This window comes from Chrysemys picta, chromosome 4 (assembly GCF_011386835.1).
Source record: "Chrysemys picta bellii isolate R12L10 chromosome 4, ASM1138683v2, whole genome shotgun sequence".
Taxonomy (NCBI): domain Eukaryota; kingdom Metazoa; phylum Chordata; order Testudines; family Emydidae; genus Chrysemys; species Chrysemys picta.
This window is the reverse complement of record NC_088794.1, coordinates 85612841-85636176: the sequence shown is the minus strand read 5'-3', so window position 1 is coordinate 85636176 and position 23336 is coordinate 85612841. Positions and strand designations below refer to the sequence as shown.

The 23336-nt window shown below is 39.8% G+C and overlaps 1 protein-coding gene across 47 annotated transcripts in view; it reads right to left on the bottom strand.

The window, feature by feature from the left end:
• The window catches only part of GPHN (gephyrin), a 534893-nt gene that overhangs the window by 473507 nt on the left and 38050 nt on the right, over positions 1-23336 (bottom strand). For 12 of the 47 annotated variants that reach the window (XM_065592878.1, XM_065592854.1, XM_065592871.1 and 9 more), the window contains exon 2: positions 1985-2053. The exons of 28 other annotated variants lie outside the window; for them this stretch is intronic. The gene's annotated coding sequence lies outside the window, so the exon portion shown is untranslated. Of the gene's footprint in view, positions 1-1984; positions 2121-23336 lie in introns of all 47 variants that reach the window. 7 more of the 47 variants (XM_065592887.1, XM_065592879.1, XM_065592864.1 and 4 more) reach the window with 2 other exon arrangements.

The following is a 23336-nucleotide window of genomic DNA, read 5'->3' as shown; positions in this document are numbered from 1 at the left end:
GAGAGACTAGCCTTCCTGGGTACGGCTTGGGAAGGAGAGGAAGATACTGCACCTGGATGCAATGTGGGCTTCCCCCAAGCAGTAAAGGCCGTGTTGGTGCTCATCGTTCACCAAGAACGAGCGAGGGCAGGAAGCGCAGATCTTGCTTCTTCGGCATAATCTAACATTCAGGCGTGGGTACTGGGGCAGCGGGAGGGAAGTGGGAGACTGGCAAAATGGCATCCCAAAGTCATTAAATTCCTAAAAACGACTACTAACACTAAAACTACTAAAAAAAAAAATAACAAAAATACTATTTACAAGAATATAAGTCTTTTTTCTGTGTTTTAGAAAGTACATCACAAGAGATAAGGTAGATTCCCCCCAATCACAACAGCAGAGGCTCCAACTCACACCATGTGGAGGTGAGAAGAAACTGAGGGTGCTGTTGGTTCACCCCACAATTTATCACTTTGGACAAAACCATGAGGTGGCGCAAGGGTGCAAAATCTCTGGCTCTGGTCACATGGCGCATGCGTGTAACTCTCAGTGGAATACTATAGAGACCATCATTCAAAGAAGAACCTGACCTATGAGGAAAGGTTAAAAAACTGGGCATGTTTAGTCTTGAGAAAAGACAACGGGGGGGGGGGGGAGGGGAGAGAGGGGAACCTGATAATCTTCAAACATATTACAGTCTATTATAAAAAGAACGGAGAACAATTGATCACTGAATTGAACAAATGTCCACTGAAGGAAGGACAAGAAGTAAACAGACTTTATCTGCAGTAAGGGAGATTTAGATTAGATATTGGGAAAATATTTCTAACTATACGGGAAGTTTTATGGAACAGGCTTACACGGAAGGTGGTGGAATCCCCATCATCGGAGGTTTTTAAGAACAGACTGAGGAGGTGCTGTCAATTCTCTATCAAACTTCACAGTAGGAAACAGTTTGTTCTAAAGAAAATCTGCAAGTATTGCAAGGGTTTTGCACTGTTACTTCTAGGTCACACTTAGACGAGGAGAGAATGGTGTTCAGAGGCTCATTTTACATATTTTGGGATACAGCAAGCAGAGGTTATTGTTAAAATACAACTCATTCCCCCAGAAAATGCTGCATATAAAATATAAAAGAGCTGCCAGATATGCTTGGATACTCAAAGCAGAGATAGCAGTCTGCTATACACGAACATCCACTGAACATCCGTTCATATTCCTGTTGTATGATTTCCAATAACAGTTCCTTTAGCAAATTGGTCACATGCCTGGAACAGATGCAGGTTGTGAAGACTAATTTACTAGCTGTAATTAAAGCTTTGTCTATGTTAGTGAGGCTGCAGCACCAAGCATTACAAACCTCCAGTTACATTACCCTTAGGATAAACAAACCCTTTTTCTAGTCAATTTTGAATAATATGCTATAATAACCAATGTCTGTAGAGAATGGTAGCACACACACAAAAAAAGCTGATCAGAATAAAGCAGAATAGATTTAGCTGCCAAAAGTTACAGCATGCCCAAGACAGTATTAGGTTTTGAACACCTGCCTTAGGACTCTGGCATTAGGCAGGCAACTCAACCTCTGCTCTCTCATACCAGAAAATGTCCTAACCCACCACTCCCAGTTCCAGTGGACATCACATCCAGTGTTGTTTCTGTCCTCACTTAACACATGAATCTTTTAAATGTGAGGGAAATGGGCTACCGGAAGCAGAACAGACCATCCACCACTAACTTTTTTAGAAGGGGAGAGAGCAAAACAGCTGGAACTGCTGCACTTTCTGCAATAGAGGTGAAAGAACATGGAGACTTAGAGGGCCCATCTACAGGATGAGCTGGGAAGCTAAGGGCCTCCTATGAATCCTGGAGAGCAACACGGGTGGCTGCAGCAGAAACAGAATAACCCCGCAAAGAAATAGGGAGTAAAAATGAGTGACCAAATTAATAGATTTGACTGACTGGTTGTGGGGGAAGGAGAATAGGAAAATGCATCTGTGTTTACCTGAAAATGTTCTTTCTTGTGTTATGAAGGTCCACAAATCTTAACTGTGGGACTTCAGCCTGTGTCCTGCTAAGGAAACAGAACCAGACTTGTCAATACCTGTTAGGAAGGGATTCAGCTGTCTTCCTTTGACCACCTGGGAATCAAGGAAAAGATGGAGTATAAAACCTTATCTGCTGTGTGAACGCCATCTGAGTAAGGTATAACTGTTTTCATGGGCTTTCTGATTTCATTTTGTGTTTTTTATTGTTCAGGGGAAGTAGTAGTAAGGGTGAGATATTGTTTGAAGTTGGGAATGCTACACACCTGCATCTCAGAGCCAAGACTACACTTGAAACAATACTATCATGTAGCCTTGGCATCATAGGCACAACACCCATCTGTCCCTCATGGTACAAATCAATTTTCTTGTAGTACTCGGTAATCTGCTTCCTAGGAGAAGCTCCATTTTGGACTAGTCTGACCTAGAATTATGTTGACTGCCAAGGTAAGGTTAAAATTCTCCCCAAACTATCCTCTATTCCACCAGCCCCTAACAAGTTTTTTTGTCTCACTTACATGCTTTAGGAGAACAAGTAGAACAGTGTAGGCACTGCCTTATTATAAATCAAGTGTTACATTCCCTTTTAATTCCTGATAGTGGTCAAGGTTGTCTTCAATTTTTCCAAGGATTCTCCTATGACCTTACCCTTAGGATTCAGGCTCTTTCCTCCATGGCTGTTGATGGAGAAAAAGGCTGGAGTCGTTAAGTGGTAAACTATGCCATTCCAGAGAGGCTGCAAGAACCAACCTCTGGAATATATGACCACATATACTACATCCCATTTCCCAAGAACAGCATACAAGCAGTACTCTCCCACAGCAATGAGACAAGCAAACTTTGACAACAGAAACTTGCTCCATGGCTGCTAAACACAAGTGCTAGGAACCCCCATCCCCCAAGTAGAGTAAGTCGTAAGTCATGAATGTAGATCATAAGTTAAAGAGCCCCCAGTAAGAAGTGGAGTGGAGAGGGCATAGGATCAGGTGATAGAAAACTGCCACTCCCAGAATGAGAGAAATTGGTGCCTTATACTAGAAGCCTCTTTCCTCAAAACTGATCCCTCAGAAGCAATGAAGTATGCAACCTTCTAGTCAGCTCAATCAGAAAAATGGCATGAAAAGACCCTGTGTGAAATCCTGGCCCCATTCAAATCAATGGTAAAATTTCCATTGACTTGAATGGAGGCCAGGATTTAACCCTGTCTGCTGCTACTGCAGTCAATAATAGACAGTCTTGTACCTGCTCTACAAAACTTTAAAGTACACTATTAAAAATGTATATTTATATGCATAGAGTATTCTCTCCTTTACAAATGTAAATTGCTGCATAAACTATATATATGTTAAGCTGCTGGGATCCATCACAATAAGTGAATGGAACTGGAGATCAAAAGATGGAAAATAGAGGAAGGGAAGAAAAGAAAAAGTGTGGGAAAACCAGAGACATTTCCAATCCTTCCTGCTCTACAGTCTCATTTATTGAAATGGCAGTTTATGACAGGCTGCCAAATTTCAGATCTATACACATCATCAGTCTTTCCTCTTACAACATTCACAAAGCCCTGGCTGGCCCACTCTAACACTTAATTGACCTTAGAATTACTTCTTTTTACAAGTCTATCTTCTAGGCAGGGCATGGTGAAGGAAATGACACTTAGTTCATAAACTGTATAAGAGCAACTTGACATATTTAGAAAAGGTTTTCTACTATTTATAACAGACAGTTGAAAATGCTGCCTGGTGTTTTCTGAAAATAATGCCAGTTTGCTTACAAGCAACTTAGAGGCAGATATTATTTTTACTGCTCAGAAAGTTAACTGTAGTTATTATGTATATTACATCAATATCAAGAGGCCCCATCAGGGTCTGGGCACAATTGTGTTAAAGTAAAAACACAAGGTAGATAAGGTCCCCATCTTGATCTTGAAACCTAAGTATATAGTTCTGTCTCAAATAAATGTAAGGAAATTATACAAGTGGAAACAACACATTTTGTACAATTAATTGAACTACCATTCATCTTTTTTAAAAACCAGTGTTTGTTAGCTGAAGTTTAATATTATGTCCTGTCAAGTTTGTTCAAGACGCTTTAGAAATATTTCATATGTTAAGAAAAGACCTTACAAAATGACTAGACATTTACAAAGAATAGTTTTCCAAAAGTCAAGTGGTTCAAGAAGTTCAAATATAACAAAATAAAGGTGTGCACACTAGCATAAGAAAAAATTAGATATTGCATGCATGCAGGTGGTCTTAGGTTGCCTTTAAATATCAATTTCCTGGGTCAATTATTAAATACTTCAGCATAACACCAACCTGCCAGCAGAATACAGTGATTTGTAACCAACACCATTATTATCTGCAGTACAAAGCATATCATAAAACTGAGACATCTGTGTGACATGAGGTACATGCTTCCACAATTAGGATTCATTTGTGTTCTACAGTGGTTGTTAACTGGAAAAAAAGAAAATGTAGTGACAGCTTCAACTTTTATCTTTTTAAAAATGTATGTCATTAAGATATCTAAAGAGCCACTTTGCAGATTTTTAAAAAGGCTGAGAGGGGTGCAACTCCAAGGAAATGAAATACTATATATTTGAGAGAATGTCCTTAAAGTGAAGATTTACTCTGAAAAATTACTGTAAAAATAGCACCTTCTCACTCAGCAAATCTGCTCAGTGTGTATTCATGCACTATTTACTTTCATAACAAGGTATGGAATTTTCAAAGGAGCCTAAGAAAGTTAGGAACCCAACTCTGAAATTCTTTGGGAGCTGAGTTCCTAACTCCCTCAGGCACCTTTGAAAGCCTTAGCCAAGAGTAATATTTTTCCAGTCAGCCCTGCAAAAATCAATAGAGTTTTAAGAGAGTGAACAGGATTCTTTTCCAGCATGTGCATCATCCTTAAAATTGATAAATATGAACCAACTGCAGAGGCATCAGAGCAATCCCATTGTCTTCAAATGATGCCCTAATAACACCTGTTCAACCTCAAGTGTAATTAAGGGGAGAAGATGAAGATAGTTGTGGTATATAGATAAAACTGATGGTACCATTTGGTCTGAATCTTCATTACTGTTGAGGATGTGCAAGCTAAAAGGAACAAAGGTAGGTTTTCAGAATCCAGGCTGTGTTTGCAGGCTGGCAGTTAGAAGAAATATTTTTTTTATCAATTGATTAAATCAGATATTAAGTCATCGAGACACAGATGTAGAACTCTGATGCCATATTTACCAAGTCATTGTCAGAGCTAAAATGGATTTTAATACTATGCTCCCACCAAATATACTTCACTCAATTCTAGAAAATAATGGAAGTCTTATAGTAGTTTGTCTTACGCCAAAAGTGTAGCCAGACAAGGCTGAGGGCAGAGGGCAAGGAGAGAACATGAGCGTTTGTTACCTATAGAATCGCACATATTGTTGCTTCTGCAGGTCGAGTTCACTGCAGATATTAAGGGTTACTTGCATCACTCCATAAGCTCCCTGTGTACTACCTTCCCATCTGCCTTTATTCCAAGGACTCCCTGTACCCCATCCCTCAAACAAGGGGTTCTATGTCCCCTATTCCCCCTTCAAAGGGCTATAATGACCCCCCACCCCATATCACTGTCCCCCATTCTCCCCACCACGCCAAAGGGTCTGTTTGTCCCCCCATTTCCCTCTTACCATTATTATTTCTTCTCTCTCTGTCTAGGAGTAAAATCATTCAGGGTGTCAACATTTTAAATTCAACTGGGGTAATGGGAAGAGCTGAAATGTAGGGTGTTATGCTGAGAGGTGTTAGTGGCTACTATAAACCAGTTCTTTGATCTACCGAGAATTACAGACTTGGTTGAGGGGGAGGGCAATGCATGCGTGTACACCACATGCCAGGGACTCTGTCCCCCATTTTCCCCTCCCGTATTTCACATTTTCCTCAAAATCAAATAGGTTTCTTCCCACTGATGCCTGCAACATTCCCTGAAATTTTGGACTTGATCATATGTGATGTTCAAAAATTATTACATTTACCCAGACAGACAAGCAGAGAAATGTTATCAATTTGAGTGCATGGCCTTACATCGCTTGGCCATACCCCTCTTTCTCATAAATGAACATCCCCTAGTCCAGACACTATTGCTGAGTTATGCCCATACATTACACAGGAATAGAGGCACTTTCAGATGTAGCATTCCTTAGTTCAGATTTCCTCTTCTGGACCACCCTCTAATCAAAACACACAGACAGTTCCCTTTTAAGAGAGCAACTTCAGAGTCACTTTTCTACCTGAGAGTTTAGGAGTGTGAGAATTACTTGCTACTAAATATTACAAATGTTAAATAAATTGGATTTTCAATCATTTCACGGTATTGACCTTTTTTTGATTAAATGTTTTTACTTTGTAAGTAAGAGGGGGAAGACATACAATTGCAATCAGATAAGAAAAACTATATATCCACTATAAAGCCATATTAATCATGTCATAAGATAATATTTCACATCTGTTCAGGGCTTTAGGTTACAAGAAATTTCAGAAAAAAACAGCAAAGAGTACAGCGAAAAAGTGGTAGGAAATTAGGGAAAGAACACATATGGAACATCATTCTAGACGGATGAAATACCACGCAATCAAATGGTCATCATACGATGACATCAGTCTAGAAACAGTTGTCAGCACTGTTTTACCAAATCCATTAATAGAACTCCCCATACAATAATTCTATAAGTATCTAGCCCTAAAAGCAGAAAGATTAAATGGCAAATCTGTGAAGTTTTTCCATTCTACTATGCTACTCTTAAGAACTGCCATGTCACTTTATTCACTGTGCCAGTATTCTATCTTAGGAGATGTTGGTGATCTCCAGTGCTGTAGAATCCTGGATGCTGTGTGCGCAAATGAATTTAATTGTTCATAGTTCTAATACAGCTTTTTTTCATCCACAATTAAAGACCTAGTTTGAGAAAACGTATATATGTGTGTGTTTGCACCCTGCTCAGTGTAGTATTTTACCTCACCAATCACTTGCTTCCCTCAGCAAATGGCAGAGCAGTTAACCAGTACCTTCAGTCTATCAGGTGAAGCATATCTTCCAAGTGGTTGGAATCATTTAGGGACAGTTGAGACTTGGGATTCACTATTCTGAATTCCTCCAGTGTTATTCCTCCTTATTCCAAGTGGACACACTAGTGACCTAGCCTATCCCATCACCTTATAGAATCTGTTGCAACATAGCAATGTAAAAGAGTGGTGTAGAAAACTACTGACAATCCAAGTGGCTGTACTGCTATAGAAGATGATCAGTACTAATACTTTCACTGTTAGCAACAAGAATTGTGAATGCAGCCATCATCAGAAAACTAGATGACAAGACCTAAGAAGGATTTGTGTTAGAAATGACTTAATTACAGAAAAAACTCATTTGAAACTAAAGGTATATTTTATCAATCATTTGTTGAATGAATCCAAAGCCAAGATTACTTAGGAGCTGTGACTAAAAAAAAATTACAATCATTGCTGAGTCCATGACAACAAGAAAGTATGACATATAATCTGCCCTAAAAATTATGTTTACATACCCATGCCCCCACACACTCTGTGTTTTCAAAATAAAAAAATAAATATTTGTATTTCTCAACCAATGATTAAGAGCAGATGTGATCTGATAGCTTCAGCCAGTTCCCTCACCTGGGTCCAAATCAGGTGCCCATCCTAAAAGGATAAAGAAAAAAGTGAAAGTATTGTAAGAAAGCTGGAATCCTATCAGATCCAGTGGAAACCTTATTCAAACCTTTTTAAAAAGGGAATTAAGTTTAGAGAATCCCTCATAGCAGGGTTTTAAGGATTCATCCAAATGGAAAAAACGGCTACCTACCTCTCGTAACTGTTGTTCTTCAAGATGTGTTGCTCATGTCCATTTCAATAGGTGTGTGCGCACACCGCATGCATGATCGTTGGAAGGTTTTTCCTATATCGGTACCTGTCGGGTTGGCAATGGAGCCCCCTGGACTGGCGCCCTCATGGCAGTGTACATAGAATGCTGCCAACCCGCTGCCTGCTCAGTTCCTTTGTGCCAGAAGACTCCAACAGAGGGGAGGCGGATAGGATTTGGAATGGACATGAGCAACATATCTTGAAGAACAGTTACAAGAGGTAGGTCACCATTTTTTCTTCTTTGAGTGCTTGCTCACATCCATTCCAATAGGTGATTCCCAAGCAGTTTCTCTGGAGGAGGAATTGGAGTTCCCCGGTTGCTGATTGTAGGACTGAACCTACTCTTAGGGCAAGATAGCTTCCCAGAAGAGTAATCATAAGGTTTCCCCCTCCCAAGAGAATTTAGTCTAAAATTTCTGTCTTCCTTTATGAGGAGGAGGAGGAAGATCCAGGAAGGCATAAGAAGAGGTCCCGCAGATGTTCAGAGCTATCTAATTGCCTGAACAAAAACACTGAGGGAAGAAAAAGAGCCCCCTGATTCCCTTCATATTCAGAAGACTCTGATTAAGGGAATTCCTCTAGGATTCTCTCTAAAGAGGCATAAAGTGAAATTTTTCTGAAGCTGCATGAATCTGCAGAGTGCAGCAGGGCAGATAATCCTCAGTGCTTGGGTCACCTGTTCACCTTCCTGGAATGCAGCATGGAAAATCAATGCAAAACAACCCCAACAAAACACAAAAACCCAGGCCATAGACATGTGCTGATTCTTATGGGTGTACATATTCTTCTCTCCCCTCCCCTCGTCACCTCCAGTGAATTCTTCTGTTAGAATTGTAAAGCCAGCACTCCAAATCAGAGTTAGAGAATCAAATAGTAAAATATATTAAACAAAAAAACAGAACATGATATAGAGAATAGAGAGTGTATTGAGTATTGGAAACTATTATTATGATTCCTGCAGATTTCCTAGACAAACTATAGCAAATTATTCCTCCTCAAGCACCCTGAGAGTGTAATAATGGGATAGGAATTTTCCTGCCTCACCTAAAAGACTGAGAAAGTATCAGGCTGTCGCTGTGGGTCACTATGCCCTCATTTCCAGGTTATTGCTCCCAGCTTTGTTACAGATTTAAATGTCTCACCACTATCTCCTGCCCCCAGCAAATGGCTATGGAGTGATAAGAGGGATAGCGGTCCAGAAATGGAAGAATTGGCAGGCAGTAAAAGGCTTCTTGGCCCATCATTTCTTTCTTTCTACTCCCTCCCACCCCACCCCAGGCCTCTGTTTTATAGGGCCAGAAGGTATTTCAGCATGCACCAATCAAAATTTCTAGGAGCTTATGTTGAGGTGCTTATCCACTGTGACCCATAAATCCTTTTCAGAATCACTGTTTTCTAGGATACAGAATCCAATGCCATAAATAAGGTCATCATTCTTTGTCCCTAGATGAATGACCTTGCATTTGGATTCAGGAGGGGACTTCCCAGTATTCCACCCTTTGTTCAAGGGAGATTCATGGATGTGGCCTGGAAATAGGCTGACCCAACGCTTGGGGTGCCATGCTCCAAGCCAGGAAGTTCAAAGGGGTTTCTTAGATCACCTGCTGTGCTGGAAGACAGAGTGTGACAGGCTGACACATCCCAACTCCCTAAACCAGCATGGTGAAAATGAGCAAGTGAGGGAGGGTGGGGAGAGCGACAGAGGGAGGGATGATAGAGTGAGCGGGGGTAGGACCGGGGCAGGGCCTCAGAGGAGGGGCAGGACAAGGATGTTCAGTTTTGTGCAAGTAGGAAGTTGGCAAACCTAGTCTCAAATGTGTTTGTTCCTGGGGTAACACTCACAATATAGTTTACATCCAGTCTAGCAAGCTATTGTGCATGGATTAATCAAGCTTCATGGCCTATTAAAGACACTTAGGTCTCACAATGGGCTATAGAAGAAACTCATTCCACACAGATATCAATTCCTACCGACACCTCAGACTCCAAGCAGCCAATGGCAACCCCTGTGAGGCATCAAGCCTTGTAAGGACATGTGATATGTTCATGTGACCGTGGACTCCATCTTGTGCCATTAACTTTCATGCATTGGAGGAGGAGGAAGATCCAGGAAGGCATAAGAAGAGGTCCCGCCATTAACTTTCCACAAACTGGGCTGTAAACTTTGTATGAAACAGAAAATTTCCAGGCATATGGCAAAGGGTATAAAAGACCCCTGGGATGACTACATTTTGCCTCTTTCCTAGCCTGATTTTCTGGACTGTGGATTTACAACTAAAAGGAACATATTGAACTATGGACTGAGGATCTTCCAGTCTTTTGGAAGTTCCACAAAGACTTTACAACTCAGCAGTCTATAACATCACTGCTATAAACCTGATATAAAGACACTGCAATTATTGTAAGTAAATGATCTATTAACCATTTTAATTCCCTTCTTTTATTAATAAACCTTTAGATTTTAGTTACTAAAGGATTGGCAGCAGCATGATCATTGGGTAAGGTAAGAGTTATATATTGACCTGGCTAAGTGGCTGGTCTCTTGGGATTAGAAGGACCCTATATTTGATTAAATTGGTTTTCAATAACCACTTACCATAAAGTATAGTGTCTGCATGGTGAGATAATAAGAGCTAGAATGCCTAAGGAGACTGGTTAATAAGAAGTCAAAAATGCAATGTGGTGAGAGAGTTTATTTTGGTACTGGCTTGGTATAACCTAATGATGGAATAGCCACCAGTTTGGTGTGAGTCTGCTCTATTTCTCAGCAGTTTGTCCTGAATCTGGTATTCTCAGCTGTGATGCACTGAGTCACGGTGACACCTTCATGGAGAGAAAAGACCAGGTACTAAGGAAGAATATAGAGAAAGGTATAGTAAGAACCAATCACTGGAACATGAAGCCAGACAAATTCAAATTGGAAGTAAGACACACTTAACAGTGACAGTAATTAACCATTTGAACTACCACGGGAAGTGATGGATTCTCCATAACTTGATTTCTTCAAATGAAGACTGGATGACCTTGGAGTCATGCACATAGTCCTTTATTGCACCCAATAACTAACAATGTAAAATGTAATGGCCTGTGATGTACAGAAAGCCAGACTAGATAATCTAATGGTGCTTCCAGTCTGTGACTGGACACTGCTTTTCAAGGTATTTCTACAGCTCAACACCAGGGGCCCCATATCCCACAAGAGGGAATGAACGGAGACCCTTGAAGTGGCATCTCAACCACTTGAACTTCCACAACAGGAGTTTTGGACAATTTATTTAACTACGGGATTAGGGACAAACTATGAAGAAAATTATGGGGAAAAAATAGGTGATATCACTGCCAAAGTAGTAAAGATAGAAGTAAGGAGAATATACTGAAGCCTACTTCCATTGCCTAAATTAAACTACAAACAGATAGCTCTGATACTGTTTAAATTTTGAAGAAATTTCATGTAACACCCTAGGAGTTTATTTTAGGATAAGGTTAAATTGCAGGCACTGAAGAAACAGATTAAACAAAATTATTCCCTCTTTACCTGCAGAAGAGGTTACTGCTATCAAAAACTTCTTTAACACTTCAATAAACTCTAGTTCCAGGTGCACAGCCAGTGACATCCACCAGTTCTGTGGAATGACTTTCTTTAAAACTTTGACTGCAAACATATACTGCTTCAGTATTATTTTTTATGAACTCTAAACTATTTGACAGTTGAGAAATGAACAGGTAGTTTAAAAAAAAGAGGGAAAAAATGTTTTCCAACCTATTAATAAAAGCTAGGTGTGACAGGGTAAGATCTACCAATTCCAAAATCTTGAAGGATACGGTGACCAGAAACAATCAGTTCAAAATACTTTTTGGTTAATAAATCAATCAATTTTAAATAAAACTATTTTGATAAGAAAAAAGTAAGTTTATGTACCCAATGCATTTAAGATGGTTTTATTTAACTAATAAAACTATTGTAAAATGGTGTGTTTTTAATTCAATTCCAATTGCCATCTCAATGCAGCCTGACTCAAATCACGAGTAAATTATTTTGTCATTCCCTATTTTCTAACATAATAAAAATGTAAAAATGAACGATCTGAATAAATGTATGTTAAGATACAAAATTATTTAAATAAGAGTATAGATATAGTGTATCCTCCTGGCTAGCAAAAAGTACAATCAAATTATACCAAACAATGAGAATCAACCTTTTCGGGGGAAACTAACTAAAAATCAATTTAATATAGGCTCTTTCTTTGCTGATATAAGTCATGACTAAAATAAATGATTTAAGTCACTCTGATTTAAATCAATCTACATCCATTCCCTCCTCCTCACCACCACCACCACCACAAAATTACACTGGTCCAGAGATAAGACAGGCACTACTATTTCATGACCCTTTAGGACTAGGAAAAGGTGTTATTCACAACTGGAGAGACTTTTAGCTTTCCAATTACACAAAGCCCTTATTTATATGTCATAGTATATCCTGAGTCAGCAAACCTTAAAGGTGACATTACTACATATGAAAAAGCTATTTTAGGTAGATTTTAGGTTTTTAAATATTTTTCCTCTCTCTCACAGGTTGGTACAGCTGGACTCTGATTCTCATCTGTGGCAAATGCAGTCATTCCAAAGTCATCGTAGTAAAATATTTCAGTACGCATTCATCTCCTGACCCTCATTAAACAGTGTATATGTATACGTATATGAGTTCCAAGTCTACAGCAAAAGAATGAAGACCTAAGAATTCCCTTTCCGCACATTTTCTAAAAGTGCAAAATGAGTCAGTTTATCTGTGGTGTATTCACACACAAAAATCTTGCTAACACACCCCAAAAGTCTTAGGCTGGCATTGGCCTTAGTAGTGTGATAGTGATGGACAGGAATCACTTACCTTTTGTGGGGGGTTCTGAGAGTTGGGTGGATAGGGTGCCCATATTTCCCAAAGTGAAAATGGAACGCCATGCAGGGCTGACCCGAGCCCGTCCTCTCACATCTTCACACAGGGTGGCCTGAGCCACCTGGCATTGCCACTTGTGCCCCAAAATGTTCCTCCATGCCCCCTAGGGGGCACCACCCATCTTTTGCCAAACAAGTGGGGATGTCTGGGACAGGTCTTAAAAAGGAGACCGTCCTGGCCAAAATAGGATGAATGGTCACCCTATGGGTGGAGGATGAGGGGTATAAAATGTAGTGACCTGCACAAAAATGAGAGGGCCTACTGCTTTTAATATAGCTAGCTGTCTCTGGGGCTTGTTTTCTATTTTTTTTTTTATTGCAGTAGTGCAGAGGCACAGCAGTATACAGCAGCCCCAGCACTAAAACACTGTACGAAAATATAATAAGGTCTCTACCACAAAGAATTTACAATCTAAGGACTTGCAACTGGCAATTTACAGCGCTGCAACTTTCTCACTCAGGGGTGTGAGAAAACACCCATCCCCAAGCGCAGCAAGTGTCAGCACTGTACAGTGCCAGTGTAGACAGTGCACCAGCGCTGGGAGCTGCGCTCCTCATGGAGGTGGTATTTTTAGAGCGTTCGGAGCGCTCTCTCCCAGCGCTCTGCCACAACCACACAAGCTATGTTAAAGTGCTGCCGCAGTAGCGCTTTAGCGGTGCCAGTGCAGACTAGCCCTAAGTGAGTACATAACTATCACTAGACTTTTGTACTTCGAGTTGATTGCCAATTAACTTGACGTATTTAACACAGGCTACCTTCCCTGTTAGTTCCACGCTACAAATGTTTGTTCTTTAGGGATCAGCCTAAGTACAAAAGTGTAGGTGTAGATATACCCTCTGAGATGGGGACTGAGGTGATCACCATTCCAGTAGGCTGCTCCAATGGGTATGCCCAGCATTGCTGAAGCCACGTGGCTGCTCAAAAGGCAGCTCCTGTCTTCTGTCATCCACCAACAATGTAGTCTCCACAACCCATCACTAGTGCTCCAGCAATGCAGGAGGAAAGAGGAAAGGTGGTTGGGCCAAGTTGCTGCTGATGTACTGAGTGGGGACTTCTGTCACTGCTGTAACCTGCTTCTCCGTAGGCCACTAGCTAACTGTCCACTCTAGTGTTTGAAAAACTGATGCTAGGAGACAGATTAGGGGTCTGGAGCACATGACTTATGAGGAGAGGCTGAGGGAACTGGGATTGTTTAGTCTCCAGAAGAGAAGAATGAGGGGGGATTTGATAGCAGCCTTCAACTACCTGAAGGGAGGTTCCAAAGAGGATGGAGCTCGGCTGTTCTCAGTGGTGGCAGACGACAGAACAAGGAGCAATGGTCTCAAGTTGCAGTGGGGGAGGTCCAGGTTGGATATCAGGAAAAACTATTTCACTAGGAGGGTGGTGAAACACTGGAATGCGTTACCTAGGGAGGTGGTGGAGTCTCCTTCCTTGGAGGTTTTTAAGGCCCGGCTTGACAAAGCCCTGGCTGGGATGATTTAGCTGGGAATTGGTCCTGCTTTGAGCAGGGGGTTGGACTAGATGACCTCTTGAGGTCCCTTCCAACTCTGATATTCTATGATTCTATAGCCCAGTTTTGCTCTGCTAACACCCAGGGGGGATTTTTCTTGCCTCTCAAAACCACCACCCCTCCACATACACCAAGCAAAGGATGATCTATTCCAAGAAAGAATAGAAAAGAAGCAGGCACTGGAGTTATTCACATGGAAGGTGGTTTCAAAGTCATAGGCTTGGGAAGCATTGCAACTTCTAACAGTAAATCCTAAGTTTCATGATACTTAGTCTTTTTCCTTCAGGAATCATTTGTTTACATAAGAATCTCAGCTCTCATTTAAAAAAAAAGTTTCTAGCCCTCATGGTTGTGGAGAAAAGCTTGAAAACGTGACCCCTGTGGTCAATAATATCCATATCCATAGAATATGGTAAAACTTGGTAAAACTGTGAAAGTTGGACTAATTTCATAGCATGTCCATAAACCTCATAGCACATTTTGAGTACTGTATAAACAATTGGAAAAACATATGGAAAGATGACCAAATTTAAAAGGGATTTTTTTTTCTGAACTTATTTTATCTTCTTTGAGATCTTCTACGCCTGTCAGACATCTGGGACCTCCCAAAGCAATGCAGTGCAGTAAGCAGTAACTTCTACCCCTCAGCTGCCTTCAACATCCTTTTACCAATGTTGTGTTTTAAAATTAAAATGGTAGAAAATATGTAAACCAAGGTGGCTACCTTACACATCTCCAGCAGCAATTCAGAAACCCTCTCAAGCCCACGTAACAGCTAGCATTTCAGCATAGTGGGCTTTGGAAGTATCTTAAAAAACTTATTTGCTACACTAAAGCAAACTTACCTAACTACCTGGTTAGAATGATTTAACTCACAGCAATTTAAATCATGCTGTACATTTGCATGCAGGAAACCTTGATCTAAATCACTGATTTTAATCTTATTTTGCATTAGTACTTTTTAGTTATTTTCCTAAAGAAAGGTTGATAACCATTAAAACATGTTGATTTGCAGCTACACAGTAGAACCTCAGAGTAACGAGCACCTTGGGAATGGAGATTGTTTGTAACTCTAAAATGTTTGTAACTGAACAAAATGTTATGGTTGTTATTTCAAAAGTTTACAACTGAATATTGACTTAATACAGCTTTGAAACTTCACTATGCAGAAGAAAAATGCTGCATTTAACCACCTGAATGTAAATGAAACAAGCACAGAAACAGGTTGTTTTGTTTTGTTTTTTAAAGATTTGACAAGGTAAGAAACTTTCCCCCTTTTTTTTAGTAGTTTATGTTCAACACAGTACTGTACTCTATTTGCTTTCTTTTTTTCTTTCTCGTCTCTGCTGCTGCCTGATTGCATACTTCCGGTTCCAAAAGAGGTGTGTAGCTGACCACTCAGGTCGTAACTCTGTGATTCTACTGTATACAGGCTTTATGCTAACTTGGTGCTTCTTTTTGCTAACCAGGAGGATACACTATATCTATACACATTTATTTAAGCAATATATAACTTAAATATTAAAAATCTGAATACATGCAAGTTATCTTGTTTATTATGTTAGAAAATTATAAATGATGCATTTCTCATTTAATAGATGCTAAAAAATTTTAAACTTGTGATTTGTCAAACTCTACTTTGATGAAAATTAAAATTCAGTTAAAATGCAAGAAATTTTAATTTTTTTAGTGAAATACTACTTTAAATGTGCTGAATACATAAAAAACTACTTGATCAAAACATGTTTTGTATTTAAAACAAGTCTGTTACATGGAACAAAACTATATTATAAGTATGATCAGTATCATTGTCTCAAAGAGAGATCGTGAAACGGTATTGTTTTCCTTCTCTCTCTCTGACACCTTATCTCTCAATGTACAGATTAGAGAACTTCACAGAAAAATTAATTCTATTTTTTAACTCCAGAGACTGTGGGTTTCTTTGTATATTTCCCTTGCTACATTCCAGTACTTTTTGTTCAAAAGATTAATTATAAGAAGGTGTTTATGTCATTTCTGAAAATAAATTCCGAGTGGGAATTCTTGCCATCGTGATGCTGTAACTCACCAGAAAGGTGTGAAATTGCACTGTTTTATTCTAATAGCACCCAGTAGCCTAGATATTGTCAAGGATATATCAGCATCTCTATGAAATACCCTTTGTAATTTCAGAGCTATCTTACTATTAGCTACAAAATTCCACTCAGGTTTCTGATTTAGTTTGTAGGGTCTCAGTTTGGAAATAATTTTCTTAAATAGCAATAGTTGGTGGGGATTTTTTTTTTAAAGTATCAAAATACTTATCACCTACATAGCATCTTTCAATTTTAAATCTTGTATAGAAGTCTCACTGCCAAGATTAAGATACAAATTAAGTTCCATGCAAAATTCAAGTGGAACTACTTATAAAGATACAAGGAACTATTCACCATATAAATATGAGGGTGAGGGAAAAGAGTGAACTACAAGAGGGAAGTGAAAGTGGCTTTTTACCCGTTTTTGCTTGTTTGTATCATTACAAGAAGGTTTTAAAGATTGTTGTGCTTTTGTTTGTTTAGTTAGGGGTGCAGGGCAGGATTTTATCCAGATTAAAAATTCAGGTTCTACCTACCCTGTTTTTCCTACAGACAACTGGAAAACAAAATTTATGACATCTGAGATAACCATGCAAGTGAAACCTGATTAAATGAAACGGAGATTTTTTTTTTCAAACTTCAAAATATGCTGTTTGTTTGAAGTGTTAAAAATTGAAAGAAAGTCTGTCTTTGTTAAATTATCAGAAACTCCACCCTTTCAAGTATGCACTGATAAATCCAGTCATCCAAATATTTCTAAAGAGTTAAAATATTGAAGAAGTTTAAAAACCCACAAAAATCCCATCATTAGGCCTTTCAAACACATCATAAAGTAGTACAAAAGTATAAATTCTTTGGCGCAGGGACCATCTTTTTGCTTTGTTTGTACAGAGCTTACCGCAATGGAGGCTGGTCTATGTCTGGGCACTCTACGTGCTACAGTAATACTAGGAAAGGAAAAGAAAGAAATCCACTTTTTCTCTTTTAATAGGAATAGAAGTTATGCGCTACAATTCTGTAACAGCGCTTGAGGGGGCTCACACAATTTCCTTGTCAGACTCAGCCTTCTGGCCCCATGAAGAATTATATCAGTTTTCATTTTTAAAAACAGTTTCAAGCCCTCTCCTTCTGAACATAATCTTAGAACTGTAAACCAGTATAAACAGATTCCTTAGGACTGAAATAAGAAAAACTGTGTTCCACTTCTGCAAGAGGCTGAACAGACGTAAAGACTCCTTGCCTCTCCTAAAGGGCTTCTAACGGTAGAGAACAACAGAGACACAGATGGGGTGGGCTATTTATACCTTTGTTTCAGGAGCAGAATAGTTCAAGGGACTTTGTGCACTCCCACAACCACTCATCAATGTTTCTAAATAGTTCCAGACTTGTGTTGCTAGACATACAACTCAAAGCTGGATTCTGTGGAGTCAATGTCAAGACAGATAATAAGGGAAACAAGATTTGCCTTAAAAAAAAAAAAAAGATAATTCCTTCTACTGTTATGTTTAGTGAACAAATCATAACATTCCAAAACAAATACTTCCAAAACTGATGAAACAATTTTTCTTCTTACTATAGAGTTCTCTTCTCATAACACGAAGTCCACTACTCTGGAATAATCTGATGGCATTCAGAATGCTCTGAATATACAGAGGTAACTCACTAGTGAAGAATTTTGGTACCATCTAACTCCCTGGAAAGGATCCAAGCACAGGGAAGCCAAAACAAATATGTCCCCTTTAAAAAGGTCTCAGAGACAGAGCTGTCTTAACTAAATTCATAAGTCCCTCAGGACCCTGGTTCGGAGCTCCCAAACTTAGTCAACAAATGAAGTCTCTGGGCCTCATCAGGCTAGTCCCCTAGAGTCTGGGAGACTGACCACAACCCATAGCAGCCTGCATGGCTTCTAGTCCCCTCTCTCTCTCTTTCTCAGCTTCCTCTTCCTATTTAAATAACCCAGCCCAAAGCAAGGACAAGGGGATCCTTCACTATGCCCAGGCTTGCTTTGGCTGCACAATTTCCATTACCTGGAGGGCAGTTAGCCAGCCGGTTGGAACAGCTGGCTCAGTTTGACTATCAGATTATATACTGCCCAGGGAAGCAACACCCAAATGCCAATGCCTTTTCCCAGAGGCCTGATTTGGAAGAAGTTGAACCAAAGACTGAGGTGGTGGAGATGCTGCGTGTGTGTCAACCAAGGTTGTAGCACTCAGAGATTCAGAAAAGATCAGTGGGTCAGTAAATTGGCATTGGAGCCAGCAGGAAGATACTGATATAAAAAAATTTAAATGATTAAAAAGAAATGGTAGCGGGGAGCTCCCAGAGAAAATTCAGCATCCTCCCCAACTGAAAAGGTATCAGACTGTGTGGCTTGAGCTGAGAGTTAGACAGGGGATACTGGTGTGGACACTGTCAAGATCTGGGCAAAGGTCAGAACTTGTTCAAGTAGTGATGCCAAAGGAGAAAGTGCCAGGAATTTTGAGGACTCTTCATAATGTAAATATCGGGGGGACATTTGGACATAAAAAAAAGTTACTCATAAGGTCCTGTCCCAGTATTTCTGGCTGGAGTGGAGGAAGTTCATGAGGAATTGGTGTAGGTTGTGCAAGGTGTTGGGGTCAAAAAAGAAACAGAAAGTAAACAGAGGGCTCCAATGACCTCCAATCAGGCCAGGCAGCCCCTTGAACAGGTACAATAGGATATCCTGGGTCCTCTGCCCATTACACCTCAAGGAAACAAATATGTGCTGATAGTGGATGACAGTTTTTCAAAATGGGCAGAGGCATACCCTGTTCCTGATCATGAAGTTCAGACAGTAGCAAGGGCATTTGTCAAAAAGTTTGTGTGCTACCATGGGGTGCCTCAGTTCTTGCATACTGATTAGGGGAAAAAATCTTAAATCCCAATTGTTCCAACGGTTGCATAACCTTTAGGAGATCCAAAAAAAATCCACACTACTCCTTATCACCACCAATCAAATGGGTTCGTCAGGTGATTCAACCGCACGTTTGTTAATATGTCTTCTCTGATCAGACAATCAAAGTAAGTGGGACAAAGTTATCCCCCTGCATTATGATGGCATATCAGAGCAGTGTCCAGACTTCTATGGGATATATACCCTATAATACAGTGTTATTTGGGCAGAACTGCCTACCTGTTAAGCTTTTATCTGGGATAGATATATCAGAAAAGTTCAGCAATCTATCAGAGTATGGCACATGGATAGCAGGGTAACTGAGTACCATGAGACAGACTGTTAAGAGGCATCAGGCTAAAGCCATACGCAAAAAGAAGGAATACTATGACCTCAGGGTCGCCAGGACGTGTACAAGCCAGAAAAGTTGGTGTGGGTACAGGACCAGACTAGAAGAAAGGGGCAATTTTAAAAATTTACACAAAATGTTTAATGGTCCCTATATAGTCCTCGGGAAACTGTCCAGAGTGGTGTATGAGCCGTAAGTTGAGCCAGGTGGACAATCTTCTGTGGTATACTACAACTGGCTGAAGGCTTATGTGAATTCACAATTCAGGGACAATGATCCTACACTGGAGCCTGGGTGGTACCACCCAACCTCAGCCAACCTATTCTCAGGGATCCCGTATTACATCCCCCTGCAATTCTAATACGCAACCCGCACGGAATGTTCCTGAGTCAGAAAGCTTAGCTTGGGTACCCCGGCATGATGAAGATGGGAATGGTAAGGGCAAGCAAATGCTCAATGTGGTGGCAGAGAAGCATCCCTGAAATTCACCTATGCCATGTCAGGATGATTACTGTCAGCCTACTATTTTTACTAGAAGCAAGTGCTTGGGTTGAGTGAATGTGATAGATGAATAAATGTCAGGGAGAACAACAGCCTTTGCTCAGGAAGGTGAGGCATGGACGTGTTGATCATGATAAGTCCTTTTTATTCATAATAGCTTTTTGATACCAAAGCACTTTTTTAAAATGTAAATATTAACTCTGTTAAAGATAGAACTGTACAATCCAAAGCAAAATGTTACATGTTTGTGATACATAGAAACTAAGTACAGACAATACTGTTTTTGTCACCAGAGTATTTCTTTGAATTAGCTCACATGAATAGGCTGATGAATGGGCATAAACCGTGCTGCAATTAACTATAAAACTTTACCTACAACTAATACGGAATCAGAAATAGGGAAAAATAATAAAAAATGCTAAACAATCCAATAGTATGAAAATCTGCTGTGATGATACTATATAAACAATTCATAAAAGCACTGTGTTGTAATTCAGTTAAGGACGGATTACGCATAACATACAAAATTGAAATTAAAAAAATGAAAACTTAATACAACCAACAATAGATTCACTCTACTCTCCCCCTATCTACCTATCCTATCTATCTCACAGAGGTGGAAGACACCCTGAAAGATCATCAAGTCCAGCCCCCTACCTTCACTAGCAGGACTAAGTACTGATTTTGCCCCAGATCCCAAGGTGGCCCCCTCAAGGATTGAACTCACAATCCTGGGTTTAGCAGGCCAATGCTCAAACCACTGAGCTATCCCTCACCCCTCCCGCAACATCCAATATTACCAGCACAACCACTACAGACACCAGAAAAAACACCACAACCATAACTCTGTACCACTATGTATGCCAAGATTCCAACATACCCTTCCACAAATTCAACCATCCTCACCACTACAGACAGACTTCTTCCCATCCTCTCCGACCACTTCTGAAGTTATATGAAACTGCATGCACTAAGGCCTAAGAGGGTGCACAAGGAACAGGAAAAGTTACTGTGTTAAAGAGTCTGTTCCTCAAAAAACTATTCACAGCTCAAGAGCTCCACTCCTAAATTGGCTGAACAGCAAAATCTTACATTTTCTAAGAAAAACGGGGGAGTGGGGGTTATGATTTAAAAAAGGCTTAAAAACAAATAATTTTGCAATAACAATTAGGTTTTTCTGCAGTTTCTGGTTCTGATAATATTGGACTACAAATTTAGCTTGGTTTTCATTTTTGGTAGTGTTTTGGGTTTCATAGTCAGATTTGTCTTTGTATTTGATTGTCATTTGTTAGGGAGCATCACAGGGACTAGTTAGCCTGTGTTCATTTTTTGATCATGTCCCTAAAGTAGCAAAACCCATTTTCCATATACTGTGTTAGCCCTCAGTTTCAAACACTGGGAACATTACTGAGGACATATAACAAAAAACAATGTTCTGTGCCTCTTCTAAACGATTCAGAAAGATTTCTGTACACAGCACAGAACATAAATAGCTTACAAATCATATTCTCCAATGTTTAGGTAACGTGCATAAGGATTTAGTTATGGTGACTGATACTAATAAACAAAAAATTACCACACTAACCAACAAACTCCCACTATGTGGAAAGTATTATAGTTTGTAAATTTTTAAGATGCTGGAAATCCCAAAAAATCATGAGTCTCACAATATGAACTTTTTTTAAAGGACAGTTTTTCCATTGATTAGCACTAGTTAACAAAATTCCTTGAAAATCATCAGAAAATTCAAGCTTTACTTAGAGATTATGTGTGGAAAATTTCAGACAGTTTCACTGTACTGTTCATACAAAACAAAGTGATTGAACTCCTGTCTTAAATGAAAAAATAGTTAACTATTTTGAAACTACCACCCTCTCATAAGAGGAGAACCAACACCTTCTTAAACTAGGCCTTGTCTATAAACAGACTTTGTGCACGGCAAGCCAGGGTTCAACTCTGCAACCACCAGCTCGCCATGCACCAGCCAGCCACACGTACTCTACTACCGCACACCAAGTACACAATACAGAACTTTAGTGCACTGCAGCAGGGTCCACACAACCAGAAATGTGTGGCAAGCCAATATGGTGCAAATTCACACCCTGACATGTCACATAGCAAGTCTCCATCTAGACAAGCCCTTAGACAGTTTCTAGTCAATGATAAACCTTTTACTTGAGACCACTAATATTCATGAAAAAGTTATAATCAAGTAAAATTCCAAAGACCGTAAGGCCAGTTTCAGATGTAGTGACTGAGGCTATGTCTACACTGCGCGCCTTACAAGGGCGCAGCTGTGCCACTGCAGGCACGCCATTGTAAGGTGCACTGTGTGGCTGCTCTTTATCACTGGGAGAGAGCTCTCCTGGCGACAAAATAAAACCACTCCCAACAAGGGGCAGTAGCTTCATCGACTGGAGCGCAGCTCCCGCCGATGAAGCACTGTACACACCAGCACTTTTCGTTGCTAAAACTTTTGTCATTTGGGGGAGGGGGGGGTTTCACACCCCGGAACGACACGTTTTACAGACAGAAGTGCCAGTGTAGACATAGCCTGAATAACTGGGATCTAAGTCACTATGGATGGTAACAACTCCTTTGTCAGATCATTAGCAATTATTGGTTTTGCTGTTGCTCCTAGGTTTTATCACTTGGGTGCAGATCAAATGCATACTGCTCTTGTCCTATGCACCATCTCATTTTTTGAAAGGAAATAAAACAGCAGGTTTTTGCATGAATGGCTGGGGACAGTATAATTATGTTGTTGTTTCACTAGTTGCAAGTCAAAACTACATTGATAAACACTGTCAGATTTAATCTTTTAAAGTAGGTTTTTTTTTTTAATTATTTTGACTGATTCTGTGAAAAACTCTTAATTTGTCCTATATTTTTTAATGTTCAGGTTAGAACTGCTTTATGCACACTGGATTACATGGATGTATATTTAGGTCTTGGCCTGATATTTGTATATGTTGCTCAGTTATATTTTAACTGAAAGGCACCCAAGGTGGGTATTTAATATTTAAAGAAATTAGAAATTAATCTTCCAGAACTAGTGGTCCTATTAGTACTGCAATTGATTTTCTTGTTT